A 12,955-nucleotide genomic window follows, 5' to 3' on the forward strand; every position below is an offset into this window, starting at 1 on the left:
TCATTTTGTCAGACCTCTTTCTCCTACTGGGTTGGCAGCAAATGGCTGCAGTTGTATGTAAGTGAAGAAAGAGTATAGGACACTCTTTTTCCCTTCAGGCATTGGAGGGCAGTGGTAAAGGCAGGATACTGAGCCTTCATGATGGTCTCCAGGAACAGAGGAGTTCCCGGCTGCCAAAGCCATGGGACACTCTGATCTCATTTAGGGATTTCCCCATGTGCCAGCTGGCCAGTTTCACAAAACATTGAGCCTCTTTGCATTTGGGCTCATGGTGTGGTAGTGCTCACTGCCTGAGTGTAGCATTTCATCTGACCTTATCTCACAGCTGCTGGAAACAGCTCCAAATCTTCTGAATAATGGTACCACTTCATACAAAACCATCTTCCAGCTGAGGAACTCAAAAGGCTTTCTTGTATTATCATAGCACTATCTCTTTAAGTTTGCAAATGGAAAAGCTGAGGCTTAGGACAGATCCATACTAGAAAACTCTTCAGAACTGTAAAATCTATTTGGGGTGACATTTTTTACCATAGCTTTTCACAAGCATAATCCCCTCTGCAGACTCAAATGCTGGCAGCAGCAGCATTTCTGAGGAGTAGCTCATTTTGTAGGGAATGGATATAATCTGTTCTTGCAAAAATACTTTTTCATGGTAGAAGCTTCATGTCCACTGGAGGATTTCAGCTAATAACTTAATGCAAGATAGGCAAGACCTGGAAGACATACATAGTGTCTAAGYTCAGAGTACCTGAGCTGTGGTGGCAAAGCAAGAAACCAAATCCAGGCCTCTCCCTCCAAAGTGACTGCTCTCCTGGGATATATCATGGTACTTTGAAGGGAACGGAGAGACCAAAGCTATAACTACCCTGTCTTTATAAGGGCTCAAGCCCTGAGTGYCTACCCAAGAGGAGGAGACTGGGTCACACTGGGGCAGCTACAAGCTACAAACTATCCTCTGCACCTTAAGAAAAACTATTAAGATGTTTCCGAGAGAACCCATGTGCAAAATAAGACATAAAATGTTATTGTCTACATTGCCCAACAAGTTACCTCCCAGTTCATTCTCAGGTTGTGGTATCTTGATCATATATATTGCATAAGCACCACTTCACTCCCTCTTCACTCCTCTCTCTTGGCACCAACTAATTTCCTCCAAATAAAACCGAGAGAAGTCCTGTAAACGAATTGCTCCCAAAAGGTAGCACTGATGAGCCAGAGCTGTCAACCCTGGCTGGTCCTAACCAGTTCTCTAATGTTATCCCACCAGGTTTTGTACTGTCAGATACCTGCCACATGCCCACCTGACACAATCCATCTTACAAAAATACCACTGGTACCACTGGTGGGCTGCAACACAGGTCTTTGGTTATTTCTGATGCTCCAAGTGAAAAGGAAAAAAGCCACATACAGAAAAGTAATGATCATATCTTAGAGCCAAAGAGCCCAGAAGACATCCAGGGACAAGTGCTACATAGTATGGGTACAAAGGAAACAACCAGACTGCTAGCCAGCTCTGAGTAGCCCACTCCGCACCACTTTTCCGGAGGAGTAGGTGTCATTCCCAGGAGTAGATGCATTTAGCAGGATAGATGGCCCCTCAAGGGAGAGCCTGACATGGAGAAATATGGAAACCAACCTGACAGTTCAGCTGCACCTGTGTGTATATAGGCCTCGAATGAGCAGCATGCTCCATGGCTCACCCACCTAGCAGCCCCTCAGCAGTCTGCAAACTGCTTGAAGGCAGCCAGCTGCTGCATGCACAAGCCCGCTGGGCTGGCTAAAGCACCTGGAGTCCTGCAGGCCACAGAGGAGACAACCTGACAGCACACACAGCCATGCTTGCAGGCTCCAGTGCATAGCAGGCAAGTGCAGTATTGAAGGTGGCCTTGGGCAGACAGCACAGACAAGGCCAGAGTTTGGAGCCTGGATCTATAAACAGGAGAAAATACTGCTTTTTGAGAGCAACAGTGAGAGACTGGTACTGCAAATTACCTACAAAGTGCAAAAGTTTCTCACCATTTTTTCTTTATTTATTCTTAGATGTCAGTTCTGAGAAAGGAAGCAGATACTAGCTGTAATGATAGTTAATCAGTTACTTTGGCAATTTTTCTTGTACTTCTGTTTGTATAGTACATACATACTGGAAATCAATATCCAGAGGAATCTCATTTGTACCCTCCTGGCCTCACAGAGATGACAGGAACCTGCATTTTTCTTTCTAGTCAAGGCATAATTATTAGTAAATACAAATATCTTGTTTTAGATATTTGTAATACATTTCTTCTGAAAAATAAGTAAGGCTTGCTGCCCTTATTTTAGAAAGAGAAACTTTATTTATACAGAAAGGCTGCACTTATTTAGGAATTTCCACTCAGGAAAACAGGAAAATACAAGAATTTTCTCTTTATAGAGTGGAAAATCTGCACCCACCATTACCTCCCTGTTGTGCAGGCTTAGTCCTTGATTTAGCAGGCAATCCAGGGCAAAGTCCATTGGGCTCAGACCTTCTCTGATTTCAGGAGGAGTGAGACACCAAAATCTTTGCAAAAAGAACCTTCATCTCTCAGAGTCCTGTTCAGAAGAGCCCTGCTCAAACCCAACCTCACTCAGGCATCACACTTCCTATGGCAGAGATTATTTTGATTATTATTCAACAGAGAGGTAGGTGATTCAGATCATCTGCTATCCAAAGCTGCTGGCTCTGTCTGAAGTCATTGGAGTCAAATATAACTTGATCATGCTTGGTGGTATGAATATAACCCTCTATGTTTCAGTTTCCCAACTGCATATGGAAATGATAGTATTTCCCTGCCTCAGAGGCATATTTTGAGATTAAATACATTAACAAGAATAAGAAGCACTCAACTATYACAGGAGCAGGAACCACATTAAATATGCAAAAATAAAGGCACCAAAAAGGATATAGCTTGCTTCAGTTAGCTTAGTAGGCCAGTGACAGGATGAAGAATTGAATGTAGGTCATGTATCTTGGTTCTATCTGTCAAATAATTGTCAGTTAATATATTTATTATAGATGCTGTGACTTTTCCAAATTGTTTCTGAACTGTTCAGGACATTCCCAGGACAGGTTTATGACTTACACTTTCTTTAAAGAAAAAAAAGGTCTGAAACAGAATGTAGTATTTAATTGTGCTAACCTGACAAAATAGTTCAGACAGAAAGTATTGCACTGCAAGTTACATTTTGCAAGTCTAATGTAGAAGAGTTTCTACTCTTTGCCTGCAGATGCAATAAGACTCAGAAGCTCACAGAATCCACATTCCAGCACATTTCATCCAGCACACTGGATATTGTCAATTTAACAAAGCTTGCCTAAAGCTTGTAAAATCCCCCCTCCCCTCAAAATATGTATTTCTGAAGTAAAGCCAAAAAGACAGGAAAATATTAATTCAAATTCATCTTGTGATACAAGAACATAACAGCTAACATTCCTTATTTAGAACATGATTGATAAATGGTTCTTTTGAGGGCTAACTAGTTCAGGCTTTTTTGGTTATAGGATCATCATATTGCAAAACAAGGAAGTTATGGTGGGCAGCTCTCTTCAGTAAGATACTATGTAACTATTCACATCATAAAATTGTAGTATTTCACAATATCTACATCAGACATAGACCTGCTCTTCTATGTTAGCTCTTTACATATTACTTGCACTTTTTCCCCACCAAGTGATTCATATGCTTATGGTGTCATCTATCATAAAGCCCATCTTTTTGGAAGACATTAGCAAATAATGCATTTAATTCCTTTATCAGTAGAATGTCAGGTTAGTGTTTTAAAAGCCATCCCTGTGGGTGATGGCTGAAACAAGCAAGTGTATGAGAAATGTTAACATCTAGTTTAAAAAATGGTGTTAGTGAGGGTGAGTCTTAGTTTTCCAGGACTATAGGAAAGGGGCATTTTTTGTTTTGTTTTGTTTTGTTTTCTGCAGCAAAACGAGAAACTGAGTACTATTTGCAGAGAGGGCAAAATTTCCTTTATAGCTTTTAAAATGCACCCATACAAGTTGAGCTGTTTGAGCTGCCAAACTGAAAGAAAAAAAATTATCCATAATGTTCAAAAAGACAGACCTTCACTAAGAAAGACGTAAAAGAGAARGACAGGAAGACAGCAGGTGAGGTATGTGCCAGACAGAAGAATGAGAAATTTTTAGCCACAGTTCCTGTGGTTTAGCAGAAGAACTTGTTACCCTTTGAAACACAGCAACCTGGAGACTCTTGGATGAATTAATTGCATTCAGCCATAATCTGCCAGTGAGTTCAAAGCCAAAAGAAATAACGGAAGTAAAGTCCTGTTGTGCAAGGAGGGGAAGACAACAGGCAGAAGGCAGAGTGGATGGTAAAAAGGAGAGAGCATAGACTGGCAACTTTTGTTAGAGAATATTAAAATGTATGAAAAGCAAAACCTAGAGGAGGCATAAATGCATACATGAAACATGGACAGCAGTACTGAAATAAACTGGGGTGGGGAGTGAGAATGAATTCCCACTGAGAGGACACTTAAGAAAAAGCAATAACTACTTCACTAAAAGAAACGAGTAAAACCAGCGAGCAAAGCATCTTCACACAGCATGACAAAGAAAAGCAGAAGAAAACGTCTGGGAGGAGGGTGGGAGGACATCAGGGCTAGAAAAGAGGTGTACCTTTACACTCAAATTATGATACACTGGCACAGAGGGCTAGCCACACTTACAAAGGCAGGAGAAGCCAGCATGCAGATGCTTTTAAAGAAGAAAGAATAATTGCTCAACAACAACCTGGGGCAATGACAAGGCAGGGGGCATGTTATTGCTGATAACAGATGACTGCTCCTTCAAAAGGCATCTTGGAAACAGACCCAGCATGAAGTTGGAAGGGATGATTTGCTTTGGTATTTTGTTGCAGATAAGTTGACTTTCAAGGAAAGAAAATCGAGGCACAACTAAGAAAGACTGACTGCCACCTCATAATGGGCATCTTATGCTGTGAGCAGTATTTGTTTAGCACTCCAGTACACTGCAGCTGAATGAGTCTCGCTTTTAGTTCCTATCTCTTCCCATGTGCAATTGTGAGAATACCTGTGCCTTCAGAAAGACTTGTCATCCATACACGCATCACCAGTCCCAGGGAATAGAGGAACACAGCCTGGATGCGACTGAGTTATTAACTCCAGTCATAGCAATTACAGGCAGCTATATAATAGAGACTTAATCCAGAAAGGTTCTTGAAACATCTGCTCCGCATACCAACATGTCAGAGATCCCAAAACATTCTACTCCCCAACAAACATAAGAGCTATATTAAAAAAAAAAAAAAAAAAGCCACATGCATAGTGCCTACACATGCCTCTGGTTTGTGAATATAAGCAGTGACACTTGGCCAACGGAAGGCTCCCAGCTGCTTTTATCATTCTGCATGTTTCAGGCAAACTACTGCCTCTGTCAACTTGCAGAGCAATACTAGACTCATGCATGGATGGCTCCAGTTGCTTTGTGAAAAAGAAATGTGCACCAACCTAGGGTTTAGTCACCATGTAACCAAACATACACATAACATGCTGTGCAGAGTTAATGGATGGGAAAGAAAAAATCTTTTCCCTCAAAATAAAGCCACAACTGCATGATGTGGTCCTCTGCTTCTTATTCTTTCTACTTGCTTTGAACCTCACCCCAGGGTTGTCTTGACTGTTCTAAGGAGGTGGTGAGAAAAATATTTTTTCACAGCAGCACTACCAATACTTTCCTTCTCACAGATAAAAGGGCATCTCTTCCTCCTATATGCACTAATCCACATAAAATGTAATATATTCTATCCCACCAGAAACGTTAATGATCACTTGCTTTTCAAAGGACAAAGTCTTCTGGGCTTGGCATGGCAGCACATAGGTCCTCCTTCAGCTCTTCACCTTCAGTATATCACAAAGAAGAGGAAATGGAAGGTAATAGATCTGGAGAAGGAGATGAGGAAACTTACAAACTATGTGCTGGACACAGCTACAACTTCATTTAGCCATTAGTGTCATGATTTTTTCACATTAATATTAGATATCCATAAGGAAGCCCGTAGCATATATTTCAAAGGCCCCACTGGCTCCCAGCAACAAGAATATTCTCATGCCTTTCCTGTGACATTCATACCCTATAACTAAATACCCTATAACTACTCAGCCTCCTTGGAGCATTGCATCACTAGAGCATTAATACATCCAGGACCAAGGTGTGCCCTTTCAGTACACAAGTGGATATCTCCAAACAGCCCAGCACTGTGCAGCATAAGCATGCTGTATTCATACATGAAATAGGCTATACAGGGACTTGAGCATGATTGAACAGAAAAGATGAGCAGCTATTCACACAAGTAGTCCTTTCTTTTCAGCTAAATTCATCACTCAGGTAATCACAACGGGGATCAGTGAAAAGCAAGCCCATGTCCAGGCAATGCATGGCACTAGAGAAAAAAGTCACCATTTGGTTTTATAAACTATTCACATGTTCTGTTGTGCTGTACCTGTAGACATGGACATGTATGCTTTAGGCTTTAAAATGGGCACAATAATCCATTCTGACCAGTTACACACTTTGCATAATGGCAACTGCAAGCAATGCCAAAGCAGCCCTGCTCTGCTAGAAATAGATGTATCACAGAAGGACATGTATCTTCAGTAGGATGGAGGAGGGACATGCTCAGAGACGTTTTCTACAGCAGATTGACCTGAACTATAACTACAGTGGCAGGCCAGATTTCTGAAAATCTCAGGATGGGATAGGCTCTGCATCACCTGCAGTTGTTATTATGCAACTCAGCCTGCTTCTTAGAACAAATTAACATACCCCCTTTGAACTTTTGAGACAATTAAAACAAAAGAGTCTAAAGAAAATAGTGGCCCAGCAATCTTCCCTCTCCCTGTCCTGGGGATCCTTGAGCCGGGAAAGCTTTCCAGCAATACTACTCATATTATAACATGCACATTGACTGCTTTCCCCACTGGTAAGGCTACTGTAGGCTTTCTGTAGGCTGCAGAGTTTATTAGTCCAATCCGTCCTCAGTTGCAGTGAGCTTAATCCTGTGGTATAGAAAGCACAGGTAATGACCCCTTATTAAAGCATTTACCAGGGTAAATGCTCATTTTCAGTCCTCTGTAATTTTGCCAAATGTTGAGTGTCTGAGCTCAGTGTTTGCCTCAATGTTGTTTTAAGACCCAGGAGAAGCAGAATAATTTTTTGTTTTTATTGCTTTGAGAACAAGGTTAAAGGACAACTTGAATGCTATTTTTTGGCAGAGTTCTGAACAACCTCACTAGCTTTCAAAACTCAACATTCAAACAGACCCAGTGCAGGGGCTGAAAAATATCTCATGTTGACCTGAAGAAAAATCCGATCCAATTTTTCCAGGTTATAAATTCAACTTTTACAGAAAAATATCCAAGACGCTACACATGTTCATCTACGCAAAAACAAGGGAAAGAACCCAAGTGCCTAAGGCACAGACCGTAGGGTGAGCTACCGAGCCACACTACCTCTCAGGCATCCTCTGACAAATCTCTGCATCCAGTTAATCTTGCTGCAGCAGTATAAGATGCTACTGTACCCAACTGCCCCCTGCAAGAGGTTAGCACCCCCAAAACAGAGTCAAAAGAACAGAACATTTGCCCCCATCCCCACTCCAGTTCACAATCCAGTTTCAATCACCAGTGAAACAAGGTTTGTGCTATGGTGGTGCACTGTGAATGGGAGCAGTAAAACATCAATGAGCTCCTGCTCGTCTGTTATCTGCTACCACGGCGGTAACTTCTGACAGAACGGACATGATCAGTGCCAGACAGGGATGGGAAAGTGATAACATCTTGAATTGCTAGAGGTTGAGTTGCACGTGAACATGAGTTGGAGTACTCACAAAGGCTTGCAATTGTAGTTCAGAACATACGACATGTTCCTGAGGGCTTGTCCACATTACAAAGTTTATTTAGACTGAGACAGTGTCAACTTAAAGAAAAATAAGTCTTTCCTGAATCAGTCTTTACAACGACTCTCTTATTTCAAAATAGAGGTGACTTCTGAATAAGTTTGGTTCACTTGGACTTGAGCAAAGCTATTTCAAAAAAGACACTCTCTCTATAGAATTAGAGCACTTGTGTAGAGAATTAATAGATCTCTGTGTAGACAAGTCAGGAGCAATTTCTCAAAAAACATATCAAAAACAGGTAAGAATGTAGCCCCAAAGCAAATAATGGTAAAAAGGAAAGATAAGCAGTGAGAAAATCTAGGTGTACAAAAAAACAGAAATACACCATTAACCTTTCTAGCCATTAATTGTGTAAATGCACTTCTTCACATGCCTTTGTGAACAGTCACAAGCAATATCTGCAAAAGATATGCTTTTCTAGAGATATGCTTTTCCCACCTGTGGAATCTGTTTTTTTCTTTACAGTTTGGATTTCAGCTTCTTCCTGAAGGTAAAAAAATATCATGCCTTAAATTTGCCTAGGATCCATCTGTACCTTTAGGGTATTAAAATACTAATCCTCTTACTGTAAGACATATTCCCAACCGCTGTTTTAGCAAAACAACAGCTAATCTCTGATAGCTGTGGAGGTTTGCCATTGGATTTGGTATTTCCTGATAGGGTAGTTTCTGCCAGTTTGTGACAATACCTGCCCTGCTTTATCATTATGATTCCATTAGAAGTCTGAACCAACGGTAAAATGTGTTTACACAGAAATAAACTTTGATCCCATGCAAATACCCTATATGACCATCAGAATGGTTCATTTTGTCCACAAGAAAATGATTAAGCACCTTATCATAAATGATTCTGTTCATATCTATATAATAATCACGTCAGTCTGCTAGATTTTTTGTTTTACTGGCAGTTTTAAAATAACAGCATTAACATTCAAGTCAAATAGGATCTCATACTTATAGATCTAATCTCTTCAGTTGTTTCCTCTAAAGTGTATCTGCACCATTTTACATGTTGAGTTACATAAATCAAAGTTAAAGCAGAAAATCAACCCCTTCTCTTTTAAAATTCAGTGAAAATTTCTGAAGTCATTAGTTTTGATTTCAATTGAAGYAAGATTGCCCCCTGGGTTGCCTAAAAATGGGGGTGAAACATCTTCTTGTACCTTTTGCTCAGTACCTGCCCATCTGGACTCTGTTCTCATTATCAGCAGTATATCAGATGGAGTCAATGTAGTTTCACCAGTATAAAGTTGAGAATAACCCTCAATATCTGTGGTTACAAAGACAACCTGAAATCCCTGACAGGCAAGTTCTGGCAATTCTTGGCCTGACATTTTAAGAGATCTTTGCCTCCAATTGTCCACCACATCACTCTGCTGGTAGTATCATGGAGTAACACAGCAGAACATATGATACTCCCTGAGTTGTCCCTGTTCACAGCTCAGCATCTCACCTTCAACGACTGGAGGGCGTGATATTTGCATCCAGGATGGGCTACCCTCTGACGTCATTTGGCTGAAGGGTGAAGGAGAACATGAGGCGTGGCCAGCAGTGGAGAAGTGGCAAGGACTGTGATACGTCTCACACATGTGAGGGCACCTGAATCCAAGCCTAGAAAAACAAGGTGCGTGGGGAGAAGGAACAGGCATGCCCAAGGAAACACGGCTCTCAGAAGAACAGGGAGTAGCATGAAATGCTATAAAAGATGGCTTATTTCCACAGCTGGTTCTACTGAACCCAGCTACCCTACCTGCAGCATGGCTGAGACCAGGGTGTGCACCAGTGTGGCACAGGTACCAGTATGGGTTCTCTTCTGTCAGCTCTGTGATGAGAACAGTCAGCTGGAGTAGGTTGTTGCAAACAGTTGGAGAAGTGGTAGCATCTTCAGTCACAGAGCTGTCTGCTCCGCCAGTGTGAGTCAGAGCAAGGGCAGAGTCACATCGCTGAGCCCAGTAACACCACTATCCAACAGCAGAACACATTGCAGATGTCACACCACAAGGGGGAAAAAACATGGATGAGGTATGCTTCTCATTTCCCTGCTATACTCACATCAAATGCTGTACAGATATTGTACAAGCAGCTTCCCTTCTGTTGGATTTGCTTGCACCTGTTATAATCTAATTAGGAGGAAATCATACTTTGTTTGCTCAAATCGTAAACATAGGCAACATAACTGTATAAATCTTTCTCCTAAATTTCTTTTTCTTCCTTCTGAAAAGCCAGAAGACTGCCCTGTGAACCCGATGTACAATTCTCTTTTGCATAGCATCATGAATAATGGATCAAGGTTATATCTACCACAAATGAAAATCATGCCTTTCTGAAATCCATTCACTGCTTCATGGACCCCAAATCCTCTAGGTGCTATATATTTCAACTGTCATAAATCCATGTAATGTTCCTGTGCATGACACTATTCATTTAGATCACTGATTTAGTTAAAACGACAGATGTGAAAAAAACACATGTAACCAAACAACTCCCCAGCAATCACACAGCTGCTGATGCTAAAGGGACTGTATGCTTTATTCAGTGATCATCAGTCTTAGCTTAGACACTTCCATCCACATTTACCACCTGCTGTCGATATAATGTCAGGTGGAGCTGTGTGGTACTGATTCAGCTTACTCATATTCAAGCTGTTCTCCTTAAGGCTTTTCCAAGGCAAATTAAGTAGATGGGATCCTGTACCTGGTGCCCCTGCAGTTCACAGGAGTCTTTCGGTTGTTGGATCAGGGCCCACAGACCAACTCTTTCAAGATGTGGGAACCTCAACAGCTGATCCTCATTTCTTCTCTTTCTTTACACAAAACCCTTATGGGTATCAAGAATTCTATGTAAAACCAGAGAACATGACAACACCCTAAACAAAGGTTATTTATTAGGAATGCCTTTAAAGTCTAGTCACTCACACTACAATTCAATAGTCCTTATTCCATAAACACTCTTGGGCCTCCTCAAAGTAGTCTTGGGACCTTCTCAAACTCAGCTAGACAAGGTATGGCAAATTAAGCTATTAGGTCCCTATTCAGCAATACCCTTAAGCAAATGCTTATGCCCCATTAATGTAAGTGGCCAAGTGCTTTGATGAATTGGGTCTTTAAACAACAAGGAAGCCATATTTCAACATGGCATCGTATATCTCTAAAGTGAACATATGGCTCTTAATGTTATTTGAAAAGCTTTTGTTTTACAATATGCATCAATTTATTGTGCAACATCCATTTTTTAAATTTTTTAACATAATGAAAGTTATCAGGAAAAACTAAGTTTGCTTTTCATTTAGAAAGTGCAAAATCTCCTTAGATTACATTTCTCTTTGGCTACAAAGAACAACTGGAGAATGTGCTTTTTCACACAAAATTCACCATTGTCTTCACAGGAAATGGGAGAAATATATGCTTTTCTGTTCAAATCACTATAAATCAGCTTTCATGGTGGACTTTGTGCATAAAATTAGCCTGCCCAACTATGTAAATAAATAAATGAATCAATGTAACATTGTTTTTATATGGCATATTGTCATCATTCATTAGTAATTTAATTCTGCATGTGTTCTGCAGTATGATAGAGAAGTTGTGCACAGGAAAAAAAATAACATTCTTCAGACTTTGGCACCTACAGCTAAGCTGTTAAAGTCATATTAATGCATCAAAATAAGTAATCAGCAATTCTGAAAATCAGGTCATACATTTTTGTCCCTAAATATAGATCTAGATGACTAACTTTAGGCATTCACAGTTGAAAATGTTCATCCAAATGTGTCATCAGGGAGGGCTGAATAGATTTCTTGAAGAAAGACTTGAGAGAAAATATCTAAATGATAACAATTTAGATGATAAACAGTATTATCATTTATTATTCATATAGTTCTGTTGGTGTGCCTCACATTCTAAAGGCAAGTAAGAGAAGAAATACAGCTAAATATGTTATTCTAAATATGTTAAGGACTTGAACTGAGGCTATAAAGACTTAGAACACAATTACTGGTGTTTAGCTGATTATAGTATTTTCCTGACAGGAGGATTTATACAGAGATTTTTCTCCTTTGCCCTATAAAAACAAACAGTAAGATGACCCTTCTGAATTTGGAAGCAGACAGAAACACAATCAGACAAAATTTTCCAACTTCAACCTAGATCCATAAAGGTATTTAGGTCCTTAATTTCTATGTCAGCATCCAACTTCCTGCAGATATCAAGGGAAAACAATGGGAAGTAGGGGTGGGACTCATCTCTAAAATCAATAAAGAGAGAGAGAGAAAGCTAACTTCCAAAGAGTGATTTACTCTATTCTAAGGTACGTGCCTTAGATGGATTCTGGAGAGGGAGAAAGACAATTAGTTTTGACTGGACATCTGATGATTAGAGGTGAAATAAATCCTGTTATTGGTACCTACATCAAGGTTGTGTTCCCGTATTTCTTTTGGATTGAAGCATTGAAAGGTAGATGCTGAAATTTAGGAGCACTCAGCACCCAACGATCTCACGGACTTGTATAAAAATGCATGACCCCTTATGACCAAGAACAAGGTATCTGAACTGAGATGTAAAGAGTTAACAAACTTTTGCAAAGGATCACAGAATCACAGAATCGCTGAGGTTGGAAGGGACCTCTGGAGATCATCTAGTCCAACCCCCCTGCTCAAGCAGGGTCACCTAGAGCACATTGCACAGGATTGCATCCAGGTGTGTTTTGAATATCTCCAGAGAAGAAGACTCCACAACCTCTCTGGGAAACCTGTTCCAGTGCTCTGTCACCCTCACAGTGAAGAAGTTTTTCCTCGTGTTCAGATGGAAGCGTCCGTGTTTCAGTTTGTGCCCGTTGCCTCGCATCCTGTCACTGGGCACCATTGAAAAGAGTCTGGCCCCATCCTCTTGACACCCTCCCTTCAGATACTTGTACACGTTGACAAGATCTCCTCTCAGCCTTCTCTTCTCCAAGCTAAACAGGCCCAGCTCTCTCAGCCTTTCCTCATAAGAGAGATGCTCC

The sequence above is a fragment of the Apteryx rowi genome, unplaced genomic scaffold (genome assembly GCF_003343035.1).
Source record: "Apteryx rowi isolate R43461 unplaced genomic scaffold, aptRow1 scaffold_150, whole genome shotgun sequence".
NCBI classification, from domain to species: Eukaryota; Metazoa; Chordata; class Aves; order Apterygiformes; family Apterygidae; genus Apteryx; species Apteryx rowi.